General features: G+C 41.4%; 1 pseudogene; it reads left to right on the forward strand.

Annotated features, from left to right (window-relative positions):
* The first annotated feature begins 6426 nt into the window (after positions 1–6426).
* Positions 6427–8577, forward strand: LOC129022347 (guanine nucleotide-binding protein G(q) subunit alpha-like; annotated as a pseudogene).
* The last annotated feature ends 10652 nt before the right edge of the window (positions 8578–19229 follow it).

Genomic DNA, 19229 nt, shown 5'->3' on the forward strand with positions numbered 1-19229 from the left:
ATGTAAATTTCATCATGACCAACACTGGACTGGATTTCATCAACTCCTCCTTCCACCCTCACCTTCCACAGTTAATCCGTCAACAAGTCCCACTGACTCTTCTTCCAAACATACCCTGACCTCTCGCTTTCTCTCTCACACCCCTACCATCCATTTCCACACAACAGGCAGGAGGATCTTGTAAAATATAAATCAGATCTTGTGAGTCATCACTGAAAACCTTCCAATGACTTCCCATTGGCCTTAGAAAAAGATCAGACTCACTGTGGCCACTCCAGCATGTGAGGTCTGGCCCTCCCTGGTCTCTTTTGCCTCATCTGGATCTGCTGTCTTTGAAGGTCTCAGCCACCAAGTTCCATGTACTTGGCGTGTACAGTTCCTCAAACAAGATGAACTCCTTGCAGCTGCAGCCTTTGCTTCAACTATTCCCTCTACCTAGAAATGTGACCCACTGGAACTTCTCCTGACCAGCTTCTTCCCAATATTGGAACCTCAAATTAAAAGGCACCTCCTCAAAGAGTCCTTCCCTGACTATTCTCATCATAAGGAACTGTTTATTCACTCCATTCCATCCACCCATTCTCTGGGTAGTTCTTGTCACTCTCTGGTTTTTTAAATTGTCTGTGGGTCGTCTGTCTCCCCCTCAGCAGAATGCAGGCTCCCTGAAGGGAAGACTTTGTCCTTGACTGTATCCCCAGTGCCTAGAAGAACGTTTTGCATGTAGGAGGGCCTCAGTAATAATACTCAATAAATGAATGGGTTCCTGATCATTTGGAGACAGTGATACTTCTTTAGCCTGAAAACTACAATCCTCAGATCTTTTTCTCTCTTTTGCAGACTTCATGAAGTGTTAACAATGGCCCCATTACCTGTCCTATTCCACTCTTGGATGCTGCTACAATTTGTATTATCTGACACTGATTCAGGGAAGGAGGTGCTGTTGAAGAGGACTGGGGTGAAAATTGAGGATAAAGGGATGGCTTCAGCTGCCACGAATACAACTCTCTCTCAGTAAAGGAGATGACTACTGGCTTTCTGATTGATGGGCCAGACTTTTGGCAGAAGTGGGTGGAAACATTTTTCTACCGTACTCCTGCTTGCCCTGGAACCTCTCAAACCTGAAATTGGAATGGTCATGACCTTGTTGATGACTTTTGATGGCCAGTGACTGATAATTCTTGCACAGGTTGGCAAACTGCTGATGGGCATTTCTTATTCCCAGTGCCAAAAAATAACTTTATGTATTGTGACTTTATACCTTTTTTGTGCTTAAATGGAAGTATGACCATGAAGTTTGGGTAGAGATAAGGTTTCACCATAGCCTAAAAGCCCACAGGCATTGCTGGCAATACAACAAAGGTGATACTGAAATAGTTTTATTCTCAGCTCATAGCATTCAAAATCAGTTTTAGAGAAATGTGTTTTAATATATTCCTCAGTCTTTTCTTCACTTAGTCAACATGACTTCTATAAGTAATGCACAAATAGCATGTACCCAGTAAATAAAATCCTAGTTGAAAATGATTGACCAGCATGACCAACATGGAGAAAACCCATCTCTACTAAAAATACAAAAATTAGTTGGGTGTGGTGGTGCATGTCTGTAATTTCAGCTACTCGGGAGGCTGAGGCAGGAGAATCGCTTGAACCCCGGATACAGAGGTTGCAGTGAGCTGAGATCACACCATTGCACTCCAGCCTGGACAACAAAAGTGAAACTCTGTCTCAAAGAAGAAAAAAGAAAATTATCAATTATCCTTCCAAGTCAATGTCATTTGATATGGACTTCTGTCTTCTAATCTATGAGATGGGCATAATAATGATAGTATCTAATTCAAAGGCGGTTGCTGTGCTTGAATAAAAAAACTCTGGAGAGAACCTGACCCAAAACAAGTGCTCATTGATGCAGATTGAGGTTGAGACTATTTTTATTTTCTTCTGTCTTTAAAATGTTATGTGCAAAATGCCAGGGCTCATGAGAGGTATATTTACTAAGGGGAAGTTACTGATTTTTTAAAAAACTACATGTATATCATACCTGATGTTGCCTGAGTGTGGCTAGGGGTGGCTGCATGTTTCTGCACATGGGTGTGAGCAATGAGGAACAGACAGAGACACCTTAGGGAATGGCCCAGCTGATGGGTCCAGGGGAGCCCATAGAGGACACTGCCTTTGTAGGTGTCCAGGACCCAGCTTTAATCCATAGCAGATGCATACAGTCATACAGGTTTGATTTTTGTTGGTCCATGGAGGATTTGTCAGGATCTCAGGGGAAAGCCAGAGGTAGAAGGCACCTAACATTTTGAGCATTTATTGCTTGCAAAGCTGTGTGCTACACACTATAAATGCTGTTTCATTTAACCCTAACAACCCCCATACACTGCCTGTTTGTAAGAAGTGGAGAAAACTTAGGCTCATAGACTGTTCAAATGACTTGAAGGTCACACAATGCTAATAAGGGATTGAATCACATTTGAACTCAGGTACATATGATTTCAAACCCTCATCCTTTCTGCTACATGACACAGCCTTCCTCACAGGCTGACATGCACTAAACAATTTAATTTAGGAGACTGAGAAGTAAACCAGAAAAGCCATGCATTATTTCACAATGTGTTTCAAACCTTTCCAGTGAGTGGAATACCTAAATCTGCCATTTTGGATATTCAGTTATGATTTAAAAATTACTTGAGAAGTAAAATTTCCAATCAGAAGAAAATCCACCTAGTCTGGAGGGATCACTCTGAGTTTACTGGATTCTGCCTGGCTAAATCTCTCTGTCTGTGTTGGGTGTTCCTCTCATGCAGGTCGCCTACTGCTCTGACCAGCCACGGTCTGGGGAAGGCAGCACCGGGCACCAAGGCACAAACTTCCTTCCTTGTCCTTGCTTCTTTTCCTCTGTTGCCAGTGGGTCTACTCTGTGTGCCCTTTTGCTGAACTGGGAGTGGTAAAATCTACTTGTGTTGGGACTTGCAGTAGAATGGACAGAACTAGTAATTTCGCCTGCTCTGGCCTGCGGCTACTTTGGCCTCCACTTACTTCACTTGGTCTAGCCTGATTGACCAGAGGTCCACAGAAGTGCTCGGGGCCAGAGCTCCAGCTTAGTAATGGTGATGACTTGCTTTGCTTTGTCTCCTGAGCTTGCTCCTTTGTGGATCCTTGACAGGGAGAGGGAAGTGAAATATTCCTAAATCTCAGCCAAAATAACAACACATCACTTTAATCTCCTAATTGTCCCAAACATTCTGTGTGTGACTGCCAGATTCTGTATCTTCCTCTCCTGGACACGGTTAGATAAACACTGCCAAATCCTTGGTTTTAGATTCCCTAAACTCCATGTAAACCAACTTCCTTCTGCTAAAACACTGTCTTCGGACAAAATGACAACATTCCAGTGTTTTTTTACATCTGCCCAATTCTGATGAAACTGATGAGGCTGCATTTCAATGGCAATCTTGCCTTCATTGGACTTCATAATTTCTCCAGTTTTTTAGCCCAAAACCTGAAGACCCTCTCTTTCTGTGGTGTATATCTCTAAATCGCTAATTTATTCATTCATTAAGTATTGTTCTTATATTTCCAATCACAGAGCTTAATCTTATTTCCAAGTTTGGGGCACCTAAATTTAGCCCATTTATGTCTGATTTTGTTAAGCAGATTTGCTGCTCCACTCTTCTAGAGACACATGGATTCATCTAAATGGAAAATTTAACAAACCTTTTTTTTTTTTTTTTTTTTTTTTTGAGATGGAGTCTCACCCTGTCGCTCAGGCTGGTCATCTCACCCTGTCGCTCAGGCTCCATCTCGGCTCACCACAACCTCTGCCTCCCCGATTCAAGCGATTCCCCTGCCTCAGCCTCTTGAGTAGCTGGGATTACAGACATGTGCCACCACGGCTGGCTAATTTTTGTATTTTTAGTAGAGACGGGGCTTCACCATATTGGTCAGGCTGGTCTCAAACTCCTGACTTCATGATCCGCCCGCCTAGGCCTCCCAAAGTGCTGGGATAACAGGCGTGAGCCACCGCGCCCGGCCAACAAACTTATTTTTGAGCAGACTGGTTGTACTAAATGATTACATATGGCAGGAGTCTGGGGAAAATTTTTACTTATCTCTATTCCAGGAATATCTACTGCAAATGCCATAATAGACTATCGTTCTTGTATTATCTGAGCTATTTGAATTATCTCAATAAAGCTGTTTCTGTTTTTCTTGACTCAGGAAATACAGAGTTCTAATTACTGAACTGGGAAGGTAAGGGTTGGGTTTAGAAAGAATCAGATGGACTTGACAGCTTTCAAAATTACTTGATAATCCATTATTATCCAATGACTACCTGCCTAATAATATAATTTACATACAAAGTTAAACTGAAAGAGTCCTTTGAGGTTCAATTTCTACACACTTGAATATACCACAATACAGAACTTTAGTTGTTATGAGTAGACAAAATAAAACTCATTTTAAATTTATTTAACTGAAAAAGCAGAGAAATTATTCACCAAACCAGCAGGGTTTCTCTTTAAGGCTATTTTTCTTTCTCACTGAACACAGCATCTACTGTGAGATGCACAGGCAGGGAACAGCTCTAAGTTTCTGATAGGAGGGGCCAATGGTTCATGGTTCAGGAAAGAACGGTGAGTCTGGAAATTCTCTAATTTAGAGAAACATAAAGGGGAGGCATCTGAACTGAAATTCTCTAAAGTGCTGCTTCCTTATGGCTTGCACCGTTCTCGTGTTTATTCATCAGTATGTATCAACAGCCCTTTGGACTGAGAATTTATGCTGATAAATGCTTTCTCCTCCTCCCCTACATTCTTTTTTTCTTCTTCCATTCCTCCTTTCTCTTTCTTCCTCTTCTTTTTCTCCTCCTCTTCCTTCTCTTTTTCCTCTTCTTTTCATCCACCTCCTCCCCTTCCTTCTCCACCTCTTTTTTGCTGCTTGGGATACAGTTAGACAGTTTGAGCTAGATAGGATTATAGGATTGTTATCACCATGATATGTGTTGGTATTAAAGATAAGACATACATGGATCTAAGTAATGTCTTCAGTGCCAAGATATTAGAAGTTTTGAAATCCGTCTTAAACATCTTTGCAGCACTACTAGTTATTTTTTATGTGAGAACAGTTATGGTGATAGGAACGTGTGCTTTCTGGGAGGAAATTACCAAAGGTGTTAAGTACAGGGAGGTTTAAGTTATAAGAAACAACATAAAAGCACACTTCTTTTTTTTTTTTTTTTTTTGAGAGGGAGTCTCAGTCCTTCACCCAGGCTGGAGTGCAGTGGCACTATCTTGGCTCACTGCAACCTCTGCCTCCTGGGTTCAAGTGCTTCTCCTGTCTCAGCCTCCCAAGCAGCTGGGACTACAGGCACACGCCACCACCCCCAGCTAATTTTTGTATTTTTAGTAGAGGCGGGGTTTTGCTATGTTGGTCAGGCTGGTCTTGAATTCCTGACCTCAGGTGATCCACCCGTCTTGGCCTCCCAAAGTGCTGGGATTATAGCAAGAGCCACCGCGCTGGCCAAAAGCATACACTTATGCTGGGCTTGAGATGTCACACTTTGCCTACTCCCATTATTCTAATGTCCATTTTTGGTTATTAAAATGTCCTAAGATCATTCAAGACAGACCAGTCTACATCTTCACTTTTTTATCCCCGAGTCCTCAGAGATGCCACAGCTACTGAGAAAAGGTCACCCAACACTTCAGAATCAGAAAGTTCTGCAAAAGCCAAGCGCTCTTCTAAAAAGAGACCACATTGCAACTGCTTCCCGTACATGCCTGTCAACTAATGTGATCACAGAAGTGTTTTAGAAATAGCTTTTATCTTACTTGGTTTTCTCCTCATCAAAGGTTTTCAATTTAGTTTTTAGACATTTTAATTTTTCTTAAAAAAGAATCCCCCATTTTATAATTGAATCCTGGCTCTGTCATTTGCCAGTTCTGTGGTCTTCTGCAAATAACCTGTGTGCTTGTTTCCTGCCCCTGCCAATGGTGCCTATGAGACCTTTGTTTCAATGAAATGAACGTATGTGAAAACTTCATCACAGGGTTGCCGGGCGGGCCGGGAACCGTGTCTGCGCGCGAGCCGTGCGGTGGGCGCGGACAGGGCCGAGGGCGCCCGGGAGCCGTGTCAGGCGGCGGCGAGAAGCGGGCGCGCCGGGCGCGGGGAGCGGTCGGCGTCCGCTCGCTGCGGGGACACCCTGGTGGATGAGCCCTCGCCACCAGGCGCACGGCGTAGGGGACCTCGCAGGCGGCGGCGGCTCGGCGGGCGAGGCGGGCCGAGGCGCGGGCATCTGAGCGAGGCCGGGCGCGGCGGCCTTCTCTCACGCGCACCCCGAGCCAGCGCCCGCCTCCCGCGCCCGCCTCCCGCGCCCGCCTCCCGCGCCCGCCTCCCGCGCCCGCCTCCCGCGCCCGCCTCCCGCGCCTCGCTTCTCCCGTCGGCCCAGACCATCAGCTTCCATCGCGCCCCCGGCCCACCTGGTGGCCCCGGCCATGGCAGCCGCCCCCGCGGCAGTTCCCGGAGCTCGTCCCGGACGCGCGCCCGGGCGGTGGGGGCTCGGCAGCCACCGCTGCCTCGGGAGAGCGAGGGCGGGAGGGTGTGTGTGCGCGCTGTGAGCAGGCGGTGCCGGCGGGGCTGCAGCGGAGGCACTTTGGAAGAATGACTCTGGAGTCCATCATGGCGTGCTGCCTGAGCGAGGACGCCAAGGAAGCCCGGCGGATCAACGACGAGATCGAGCGGCAGCTCCGCAGGGACAGGCAGGACGTCCGCCGGGAGCTCAAGCTGCTGCTGCTTGGGACAGGAGAGAGTGGCAAGAGTACGTTTATCAAGCAGCTGAGAATCATCCATGGGTCAGGATACTCTGATGAAGATAAAAGGGGCTTCACCAAGCTGGGGTATCAGAACATCATCACGGCCATGCAGGCCATGATCAGAGCCATGGACACACTCAAGATCCCATACAAGTATGAGCACAGTAAGGCTCATGCACAATTAGTTCGAGAAGTTGATGTGGAGAAGGTGTCTGCTTTTGAGAATCCATATGTAGATGCAATAAAGAGTTTATGGAATGATCCTGGAATCCAGAAATGCTGTGATAGACGACGAGAATATCAGTTATCTGACTCTATCAAATACTATCCTAATGACTTGGACCACGTAGCTGACCCTGCCTACGCAACAAGATGTGCTTAGAGTTCGAGTCCCCACCACAGGGATCATCGAATACCCCTTTGACTTACAAAGTGTCATTTTCAGAATGTTCGAGGTAGGGGGCCAAAGGTCAGAGAGAAGAAAATGGATACACTGCTTTGAAAATGTCACCTCTATCATGTTTCTAGTAGTGCTTAGTGAATATGATCAAGTTCTCGTGGAATCAGACAATGAGAACCGAATGGAGGAAAGCAAGGCTCTCTTTAGAACAATTAATCACATATCCCTGGTTCCAGAACTCCTCGGTTATTCTGTTCTTAAACAAGAAAGATCTTCTAGAGGAGAAAATCATGTATTCCCATCTAGTCGACTACTTCCCAGAATATGATGGACCCCAGAGAGATGCCCAGGCAGCCCGAGAATTCATTCTGAAGATGTTCGTGGACCTGAACCCAGACAGTGACAAAATTATCTACTCCCACTTCGCATGCGCCACAGACACCGAGAATATCCGCTTTGTCTTTGCTGCCGTCAAGGACACCATCCTCCAGTTGAACCTGAAGGAGTACAATCTGGTCTAATTGTGCCTCCTAGACACCCGCCCTGCCCTTGCCTGGTGGGCTATTGAAGATACACAAGAGGGACTGTATTTCTGTGGAAAACAATTTGCATAATACTAATTTATTGCCGTCCTGGACTCTGCGTGAGCGCGTCCACACAGTTTGTAGTAAATATTATGATTTTATTTAAACTATTCAGAGGAAAAACAGAGGATGCTGAAGTACGGTCCCAGCACATTTCCTCTCTATCTTTTTTTTAGGCAAAACCTTGTGACTCAATGTATTTTAAATTCTCAGTCATGCACTCACAAAGATAAGACTTGTTTCTTTCTCTCTCTCTTTCTCTCCTTTTCTATGGAGCAAAACAAAGCGGATTTCCCTTTTTTTTTTTCCTCTTAATTCATACCTCCCTCCTGATTTTTTTCCCAGGTTACAATGGCCTTCATCCTAGTTCCATTCTTGGTCAAGTTTTTCTCTCAAATGATACAGTCAGGACACATCGTTCGATTTAAGCCATCATCGGCTTAATTTAAGTTTGTAGTTTTTGCTGAAGGATTATATGTATTAATACTATGGTTTTAAATGTGTTGCTCTGGATACACACATAGTTTATTTTTTAATAGAATATACTGTCTTGTCTCACTTTGGACTGGGACAATGGGTGCCCTTCTAACAGTTAAGTGTCATTTCTTTTAGATGTTTACCTTCAGCCATAGCTTGATTGCTCAGAGAAATATGCAGAAGGCAGGATCAAAGACACGCAGGAGTCCTTTCTTTTGAAATGCCACGTGCCATTGTCTTTCCTCCCTTCTTTGCTTCTTTTTCTTACCCTCTCTTTCAATTGCAGATGCCAAAAAAGATGCCAACACACACTACATTACCCTAATGGCTGCTACCCAGAACCTTCTTATAGGTTGTTCTTAATTTTTTGTTGTTGTTGTTTAAGCTTTTCCTTTCTTTTTTTTCCTTAGTGTTTGGGCCACAATTTTAAAATGACTTTTATTATGGGTATGTGTTGCCAAAGCTGGCTTTTTGTCAAATAAAATAAGAACTTAAAAAATAAAAGCTGGTATCTTAAAATGTAAGAGAGTAAGACTGTGAAGCCTAAAATGACTGGCTGAGAATGAACCAGAAATGCCAATTGCCAAACAGTTGTAACTGTAAATTTGATTCTCACGGTCCATTCTTTTCTTTGTCCTTAAGATGACATTGTTAGCGTTCACGTCCCATGTTCAGTGTCCAAACCGGCAATGTAAAAAGTATCCTGTGTGGTTTAACAGGAAATCTGTTTATGTCTCTTTATTTGAAACGAGTTTTACTCTCAATGGTTCTTTAAGTTCAATTAAGTCTGCCAGGAACATTGGTTGATAGTATTATTCTGACACCTTTAATTTCCAATTTAGGTTGAACTTATGGAAGATTTGTGGACTTAACTCAAAAGTAACCTCTCAGTGTTCTATAGAACATGTATTTGTGTTCTATACAAATGTTTGGAACCTACCAGGAGAACCTACCAGGAGAAATGTTTGGAATTCTGTATGTGCAATTTTTCAACAAATGCCAAAAAAATACAGCACATGTATTGACAAGCTTCTGTCAAGCAGCTTGAATTGAAATTTGATTTAAGAAAATAAATCATGATTGTTTAAAAGCTGCTGGGACGTTAGAATTAGGCCATGATACTGGTCTCATTTTAACTATAGTGGTATTTGGCACTTGTCTAAACTTCCATATAAATCACTATTTTGGAACAACAAAGGGGGAGGGAGAAAAATCATGGCCTGTTAGATGAGTACCAAAGCCACCAAACAGTAGTGAGATGTTCTCATTATTGATTCTCCCAGCCTCAAACAACACAGTTTACTTTTTTTTTCCCTTACTCGGAAAGCACCTGTAATTTAACAAACAGACTGCCTGTAGGTATAGTGCAATTACAAATGCTCTAATCGTTGTACATACATCTCTCTTGATATTGCAGCATCCATACTGGCTTTGTAATCATTCATTTTTTGGCAGATTGAATGTGCTGTATTGATATGTATCTATGTAAGTGTATGTCTATGGCTAATTCACATTTTGAATAATGTTATTTTATTTACTTTTTTAAGAGAGGAGAATGTAAATTTGTCAGTTTATTTCTGACTAGGGATATTTTCCTTCCATTTAGAAAAGAAGAAAAAAAAAACCTTACTGTCCTACAGTGCGGTACTAGCGTCGTGCTCTATAAAATCATTTGCACATTCCTGAGTAGAGGTATACTGATTATAAGACCCAAAGGTAACTTCATAGCAAAATACATAAAATCAGTCGGAGCTTTTATACAAACTTGGAAACCAACTTTGTAGAAATTTTGCCATTTGATCTAGCATTGGAATATGAGCTTTTATACAATTCATATTCTTATTTGGCAAATGCACAGTTTAGTATTACCTCTCTGATGCCTTTACTAGAAAGGCAGTTTTAGAAGCTATTGTGATCCACTAAGGAAATGTTTTAACAGCTAGAGACCACTGCTTGCCTGAAAGGGAGTTCTTAAATTTGGTGCAGCAAAAAAAAAAAAAACAAAAAAAACCTAAACAACATTTGAAGGCCTACAGTGTGTATAGAGAAAACCTCATCACAAGATCATAAGTGTTACAGTTTTAGGGAATCAAGATATTCTATTTAATAGAGCTATAGTAGATGTAGTCAATTAAACCTGATCTCAAAGCTTGAAGAAGCTGAGCAAAACAGGGAAAGATTGTTATATTTGTCTTTATGAAATTGGGATGGAATTTGCTATGCAGAATTGAGGTTTGTGGCTTCACTGTTCCTGTAGGGTGCATGACAAGATCCCTTCTCTTGAGAAAGGAAAAAATTGATCACCCTAGCAGCAGTGATGCATAGAAACCTAATTTTAGCCACACCAGTCAATCGAAGCTAAAGGATTTTCTTTTTTGTTTCTTTGGGGTTTTATTGAAGGGGCTAGGGGCGGGACGGGATTCTTTCCAGTTTTGTATAAAAACAAAGTTTATTCATGCTTTATATTATATTGTGATTGCAAGCGTTATAAGCGTGTGCCATTGGCCTCCTATTGTTGGTGCTTAGGTAATGGAGGCCTGTGGTGAGTTTTATGGTGACTTGGGCATGTCTTATTCAAAAACAAAAACATAAAACACAGAAACCTTTCTTCAGCATACCAAGGCAAGCAGCCATTTCATGACTCTCTTAACACATTGCAGTGTACCAGTTTACAGATGATTTTTCCCTTTTTGCATGACATGGCAGTTCTAACCCCCAGAGAATTCCTTATTTGTAAATTGGAAGTTTCTACTATGCCTTACAGAGCTTAGATTCAGAAGTTTGTGCCTCATATCTGAAACAAAGGGAAATAGCACACCCATTCAAAAGTAAATAAATCTCCTAGAAGTTCTTGTTTTTAACATTTCCATATAAAGAGCTCTGTTGAATGTCATGAATAGACTGGAAAAAAAAATTTTAGGAAACTGCATGTGTTGTTTACTAGTAGATGACAACTACAAAAGGAATTTAAAGAACACGGGAAACTTGTATTTTTTTTTTGGTAGATTAACTAGCAGGCCTATTTTAAAAAGGTAATTCAGCTAAAGGGCAATTTACTTTTTTGTACTTCAGACTACCTTGTTTGTCAAAGTGTACGAACTGTAATTTTAAAATTTATACTGCCACATGATTGTAAATTTTAGTTGTCTTAAGTTAGGAATTGGTGAAAAGCTATTTATGCTGGATTTGGGTCAAAATGACTTATTTGCCAAAAAATAAATAAATAATGGGAAGAAAGGGCTGCATAATGGAAAAAAAAAAAACTTCATCACATACTGAGGACTTTCCAAGTCACCTGGTACATGACAAGTGCTTGACATAGGGTAGCTGTTAACAATTGTTGTCGATATTAGTATATTATAGTAAAAAACTTGCTTTAATTCTCATATTACCTGAACAGCATAAAGGGTAAGATGATTTGATAGTCATGTTTACAAATTGCTTTCCAGCAGTGGGAAGGGAGGCTGCAGGAACAGCAGAGAACAATTCGGGACAAGAAGAAAACAGCAGGGTGCACCAGACGTAGTAATCTCCTAAAACCAAAGGGAAAGCCGCCCACTCCCACACAGTAAAACTAGGAATATCTAGGAATGAACAAACCCGAAAAGAATGTGAGCTGTTTTCCAAAACGGAGACCTCCTCAGAGGATGAGGCCGGGCATTTCCTGGGACAGCCTTTGTAAGGCCACGTGCGCCTTGCCCTAACAACTCACTGCAGGACTCTTCATAGACACATCTTACAGCATTTGTCTTAATGCTATGCTTGTTTTTCTTTTTAAGCCACCACAAGCCATAGTGGTAGTTTTGCCCTTTGGTACAAAAGGTGCACTAAAACTGGTGGAAAAGGCTTATTGCATTCTGGATAACCTGTGTGCATACTTTATGAAATCTCTTATGTGGGGAAAAAAATGCTTTTTACAATTTGACCTAATTATATGCATTGTAAAATAAACACCATGATTTCAAACAAAACACCTATCTTTTTACAATATGTTTTATTTCCATTTGAATTCTGTTACAATGTTAGTGTTTTAAAATGTGATCGAAAATATAATGCTTCTAAGGAGGAAAGCTAGTGGAATGAATGTTTAAAAGATCTTCACGTGTTTACGGTCTGCCGAAGGATTTTTGTGATGAGAAGGGATTTTTGAAAAATCTAGAGAAGTAGCATATGGAAAATTATAATGTGTTTGTGTGTGTGTGTGTGTGTGTGTGTGTGTGTGTGTGTGTGTTTTACAAAGACTTCTCTGTTTTTAGCTAGAAACTCTAAAAACTAAAATAATAACAAAGAAAAATAAATAAAAGAGAGACAGAAGTGTCTGGATTCCCGTTTCCTGGTTGCCCTGCCATGGTAGACATTCTTTCATTTCATGATCGTGATGCTTCTTGTCAACACCGTCTTGAGCAGCAGCAGAAAGTGACTTTGTCCCATTAGGACTCAGGTACTCATTAGTCGGCCAACTCTCAAGTATAAGAATAGCCAGCCAGGCGCGGTGGCTCACACCTGTAATCTCAGCACTTTGGGAGGCCGAGGCAGGCAGCTCAAGTGAGGTCAGGAGTTCGAGACCAGCCTGACCAACATGGAGAAACCCTGTCTCTACCAAAAATACAAAATTAGCCGGGTGTGGTGGTGGGCACCTGTGATCCCAGCTACTTGGAGGGCTGAGGCAGGAGAATCGCTTGAACCTGGGAGGTGGAGGTTGCAGTGAGCCGAGATCATGCCATTGCACTCCAGCCTGGGCAACACGAGCGAAATTCCATCTCAAAAAAAAAAATGTATTGGCCTTTTGCTAACACAGTAAGCATGTATTCTCTATAAAGCATTCAATAAACGCACAATGTCAAGAGGAATTAAAATCCTATCTAATTCCACTCACCACTACACAGAGGTAATCACTATTAGTATTTTGACATATAATTCTCCAAGTGTTTCTTATGCACTTATAAAATGATTTGAACAAATAAAATTAGGAGCCTACTATACATGTGTTTCATAACCTGCTTCCTTCACTCGGTCCTTATTGAGACCAGTTTTCATATCAAGAAAGCAGATACCACCTCATTTCTAACAGCTGTGTTATATTCCACAGTAGGCATTACTCAACAAACCCTTTGCTCTTAGATACTTAGTTTATTTCTTCACTGACCATACTGAATAAACATCTCAATAGCCAAACATCTGTGCATATCCTTCATTAGTGCCTTGGGATAAGTTTCTTTAAATAGCATTGTTGGGCCAAGGAATATGCTCAGCAAGGAAAATTATTCACCATGTTGTCAATTATGCCCCAGAATGCTTGGGCCATTGGTGTATGGAAATGCTGACTTTCAACCCCTAAGATTGTTTCTCCCTCCCCGTATTTGTTACACATTTAAAGTTGGAACTGGTGACCACCTCGGGCAAGCCACCTCCCTTCATCTGTAAGTCATCAGCTAACAACATTCTCAGCACTTCCAACACTCCTGGCAGCTGGGAAAATGAGTGATTTGAGCATCTCAAAGTATGTAGCTAAATGGATGGATGGATAGATGATTGATTTCTTAACTGCCGGAAACGCCTATGCAACCTCCACTATTTTTTAATGACTCACACTTAATAATAATAATCACACTTAATAATAATATAAATCACAATAATACTCACACTTAATAATTACTATTATTACTTAATAATAATGTAACTGGTTAACTAGAGAAACTGAAGAATTTATAGCAGAGCTGCCAATAGATCTTCTCTGCCTTGCCTCCTTTTAAGATACATGAGAACTTACAGAAATAGTCTTAGCTCTTACTTTCCAGTTCTAAACCAAGGAAGACTGACCATACTTCGGTATCTTTCCTTGGATACCTATAAAATTATCCTATTCTTACAACAAAACCCCTGGACTTGTACTAGCTTGAGGGTGTTTCCTGTTGGGGGAACCAGTCCCTGAGTGAAAAAGAAGGGCACTTTTTTTTTTTTTTTTGAGACACAGTCTCACTCTGTAGCCCAGGCTAGAGTACAGTGGCACAATCTTGGCTCACTGCAACCTCTGCCTCCCAGGTCCCTGTTCAAGCAATTCTCTTGCCTCAGCCTCTTGAGTAGCTGGGATTGCAGGAAAGCACCACCATGCCCAGCTAAGTTTTATATTTTTAGTGGAGACGGGGTTTCACCATGTTGGCCAGGCTGGTCTTGAACTCCTGATCTTGTAATCTGCCCACCTTGGCCTCCCAAAGTGCTGGGATTACAGTGTGAGCCACCACACCTGGCCGAAGGGCCCATTTTTACCACAAGTTTCTACCTGCTATTATCACCAATTCAAAAAGCAAAAATGGTTATTTGGAATCATGGAATGAAACAGTTGAATGAGACCTCAGAAGTCATAATCTTGCTTGTTGGAGAAAGACTGTGTGAAAGTTCATCTGACTTCTCGCACATAGTTAGAGACAGATCTGGGCCCTCGAGTCTTCTGAATTTTAATTTGACAAACCAAAGTGTACTGATTTTTTGGTAACATAAATCTGGGCTGCTAGGGGGACTACTTATTTAGCATCATAAAAAGAGCAATGGGATAACAAAATTTCTGTTTCTTGTTATAGTCTGATATATGCTAATACTGACGATATTTCCTGATTGAAAATACTTTTGAAAAGCATTTTTCCCTGAAATATGTATTACATCATAGTCAAAGACATGTCAACCATCAATATCAGTTAATTGTCAACTTTGTGACTTAACTGATAAGGAAGCATGCCATGTTCTCCAGATGAATGAAGCACCCAAGATAAGAGTATCTACTTACCCTAAAGAAGATGCTTAAGCCTAGGATAGCAATGAAATATCTGCCTTTATTATTCAAACAACAGAGATAAACAAGAAAATAAAACACAAACACCCCAAATTCCAAAGTAGCGACTCAAAATGTCAAAGTTAGCATTTTGCTGTGAATCCTCCTGGGCTTTCTTTCTGTTTTAGTGTTTAAACTTAGTAAGGCGGCATGAAAATTTCTCCATGTAAAGAAACGTAACAGTATGTTTATATTGCACAATTGCATAGCACAGCTGTATGAGTTTATTTTACCAATAATTTATGAAAACTGACTTTTAAATGTGGTTCCCAAGACATGCCAGGGTAAGACAGGTTTCTGTGACACAAATAAATTTCCACCATTATTGAATACTCAAGATCATAAAAAACATTGGCATAAAAAAGTGCGAGGCTTACATGTTTTCTATATTTTGTCTAATGAACATGTGTTACTTTTATAATTATCAGATACTACAAAAATACTATCAGAGATAGATATAGAATGTAGTTTGGTTTAAAGTCATTTAGACATGCTAACTTGAAAACTATACCCTTGATCATTTGTGTTTTCCTCTGGGTCCTCGGAGAAGCAAATGCCAAAACAGAATTAAGTGTGCAAAATGCCCATGAGAAAGAATGGGGGGCGGATCTGAGTGGGGCTGGGAGAGCTGTCAGAGCACAATGGATGTCCACCATGACTGAAGGAGAGAATGAAGATAGAAGGAATGCTGGGTGGAAGCATTCCGGATTGCTGCAATGTCTAAGAAGGTCTGGCAAGGCTGTTTGAGTCTTGAGCCAGTCATCTGTCAAAGGAATCCCTCATCTCCCAGGGGCAGCTCTAAGTATCTTGTTGTGCTCAGTCACTGACTGGGAGCAACCCATAGGTAGAGTGGTCTTGCTGCAAAGGTGGCAATGAATTTCAGAGCGCAGGGATGTAATAGAACCCTTGTCAATTATGGCTCCTGTCCTGTAGTTGGAGGTTGTGATTCTCATTCTCACAGTCATCACAGTATGACAATCATAAAAACATTAAAATTTGACCACTACATTTTCTAGCACAATCTATAAAGTAGTGTCAAGCAACAAAATGTCTCTGTCAATTTCTGTAATTGGCAGCCATACATGATTTAATCCATAAACCTTGGACTTTTGTCTTCATGCCTTTTCATGTCTTTTTTATTTCAAATTTATTGAAGACAGAATATGTTGATCACACTATAGATCTTATGGTATTTATTTGCTCTGCTACCTGAGAGAAATCTTTTTTCTACTAGAATGTAATAAAATATTTTCAAAAAGTTAATTAATGGCAAGAACAAAGCCAAGGTGTGTAATTTTGCCTTTACAGCATAGGTCTAATATATTAGTTGTGATATTTATATGAGAACAATTTTATAACCAAAACATGCACCTGCAGTATCTCAATGAGAACTACTTTATAGTGGCCATTACGGCTCACTTTAACGACATAGTATGAAAAGGGAAAAGAAGCCGGGCACAATGGCTCACTCTTGTAATCTCAGCACTTTGGGAGGCCGAGGCAGGTGGATCACCTGAGGTGAGGAGTTCAAGTCCAGCCTGCCCAACATGGAGAAACCCTGTCTTTACTAAAAATACAAAAAATTAGCCGGGCGTGGTGGCACACACCTGTAATCCCAGCTACTCAGGAGGCTGAAGCAGGAGAATCACTCGAACCTGGGGGGCAGAGGTTGCAGTGAGCCGAGATCGCACCATTGCACACTCCAGCCTGGGCAACAAGAGCGAAACTCCGTCTCAAAAAAAAAAAAAGAAAGAAAGAAAGAAAAAGGGAAAAGAATATACTATACTAACAATTAAATTTAGCTAACAGAGAGGACTCATAATCGGAGAAGTATTTCTAAATTTCATAAAATTATGAGAACTTGAATAATATAACAAGATGTAAAGACCTTAAGTTAAGCAAAAAAAAAAAAATGGTATTATAAAATTTCATCATGGTACCAAAAGAAATCTAAAATAACATTGTTAATTCAAACTGATGGATTTTTAAAGTTCATTAACATTTTCATAATAACTCTAATCATTGAAAATATTTATTATGTCATTGAAGTATTTCAGGAGCTGAAAATCACATGGACAATTCCTGAGTAAATTTTCTCCCTTTTTGGAAAGCATAAAATGTCCCACTTTGGAGGTCATCCAAAGTAGCTTCCAATGGGTCAGCAGGTTGAGACATAGTACCGACAGGTGTCAGTGTCAGAGATCCCCTTCAGTGTGCAGAAAGGGGACCAAGACAGTCCAGCTAGAGGGCTGCAAATAGAGGATAGCGTGTTTTACAAAATCTGTCCATTTCCCACAGGGCATGCCACGAAGGTGCTGGAGAGCATTAGGCTTGAATCAAGAATGCTTTGTGTGTCCTGTCATGGACCAGGGCTGGAGGGACTGAGTGGGGCCATCAGACTCTGGCTTTAGGGTCAAGGTGCATGACTGAGCCAGTACTAAAGAATAGGGACTGTTCTGTCTGGGGGAATTCATGCAGACATTGGCCTCATCCCAGCAAGATCCCCCTAATCTGTTTGGCTGTTGGGATAGAGGCGCTTCCTGCACAGGTGTCCCATTGCCTACTTACTGAGCCTGTCCCTGAATTCAGACCCACAACCCACCAAATGGGTATCTCATCTCTTAACAGTTCTCAGCCCCAAGTTCCAAGTTTTTCCACTGATTACTTGCCTCAGCCACAATGGCCCAGGACATGATTTTACTGCCTAAAGTCCAGCTAAATTTCAAGGTCAGCCCACTAAGCTGAGGCCCTGGTGACTTTCTAGCCTTTTAAAATTTTTCTTCCCCAGGGGGAAGAAGATATTTCCAGGTACTGCCAACCCCAGTCCTTGCATGTCTGCCTCTTGTTGCTGTGTTCCACCCACTAAATTCAATCCCCTTGAGACCAAGATGAACTCAAATTAAAGCTTAATCTGATAGATCTCTTTAGATATTATTAGATTTCTGGCTACTTACTTCAATTAGAAAGAAATGGCCTTTATGTCTTGTGTACAAAATCTTTGTACAGAATTAGTCACATAAAGGCACAACTGAGTGTAGCTTGCCCTCTGCTGGTGAAATACAGTATCACGTTTAAGAGAGTGTTTGTTTGTTTATTTCCAACGCATTCAAAGAGCCAGACCATTCTTGAGGCAATAGCAGTGCACAATCATATTGTTAATACCCAAATACTATCAGGCCATGTAAAGCAGCAGATAATAATATTCAGCCTGCAGGAGCAGGGAAGGTTAAGGAAGTGAGGGAAGTGAGATATTTACTGTACTTATTTCTCTACGCAATCTAAAGGAAGCCAATAATTGATTTACTTTTTTCTTAATGCATTCTGGAGAAAAACTGAGAAATATCCTTACTGATAACTCCCATGTACATAACTAGATTTTGTATAATTTAACACTGTTCACAAACATTATGCTTCTCAAACATCATGTTGGAATATGAAAATATTGCAGTAATCTGTTACTAATGCTGAAGGATCAAAATTTGTCTTTTTTTTTTTTTTTGAGATGGAGTTTGGCTCTTGTTGCCCAGGCTAGAGTGCAATGGTGCAATCTTGGCTCACTGCAACCTCCGCCTCCTGGGTTCAAGTGATTCTCCTGCCTCAGCCTCCCGAGTAGCTGGGTTTAAGGCATGTGCCACCATGCCCGGCTAATTTTTTTTTTTTTTTTTTTTTAGTAGAGACAGGGTTTCTCCGTGTTGGTCAGGCTGGTCTCGGACTGCCGACCTCCAGTGATCTGCCTGCCTCGACCTCCCAAAGTGCTGGGATTACAGGCATGAGCCACTGCACCCGGCTGTGAGTCTTAATTTTATTAATGTTAGAGTTAAGAAATTACTTTAGAAAGCTAATCATTCAACATTATTCTCACTCATCTGTAATCTAGTATGTTCTCCTGAGTGGAATGGAAAGGAGGGTGTCACAGCTAACATGCTGGGAACTGCATATTACTCTGGCTATGGGCCTAAGAGTATGCCACTGCAGAAAATGTCATTCAGAATACATCGTTAGAGAGGAAACAAAAACAAAATTGGCTTACTACCTCCTATCACTGGGGACATCTGCATTATCTTACCATCAGGGAGTTAGGCACACAGCCTGCATTGTCCTGCAGCTTGCAAATTATATAAATGTAT

Source organism: Pongo pygmaeus, chromosome 22 (assembly GCF_028885625.2).
Source record: "Pongo pygmaeus isolate AG05252 chromosome 22, NHGRI_mPonPyg2-v2.0_pri, whole genome shotgun sequence".
Taxonomy (NCBI): domain Eukaryota; kingdom Metazoa; phylum Chordata; class Mammalia; order Primates; family Hominidae; genus Pongo; species Pongo pygmaeus.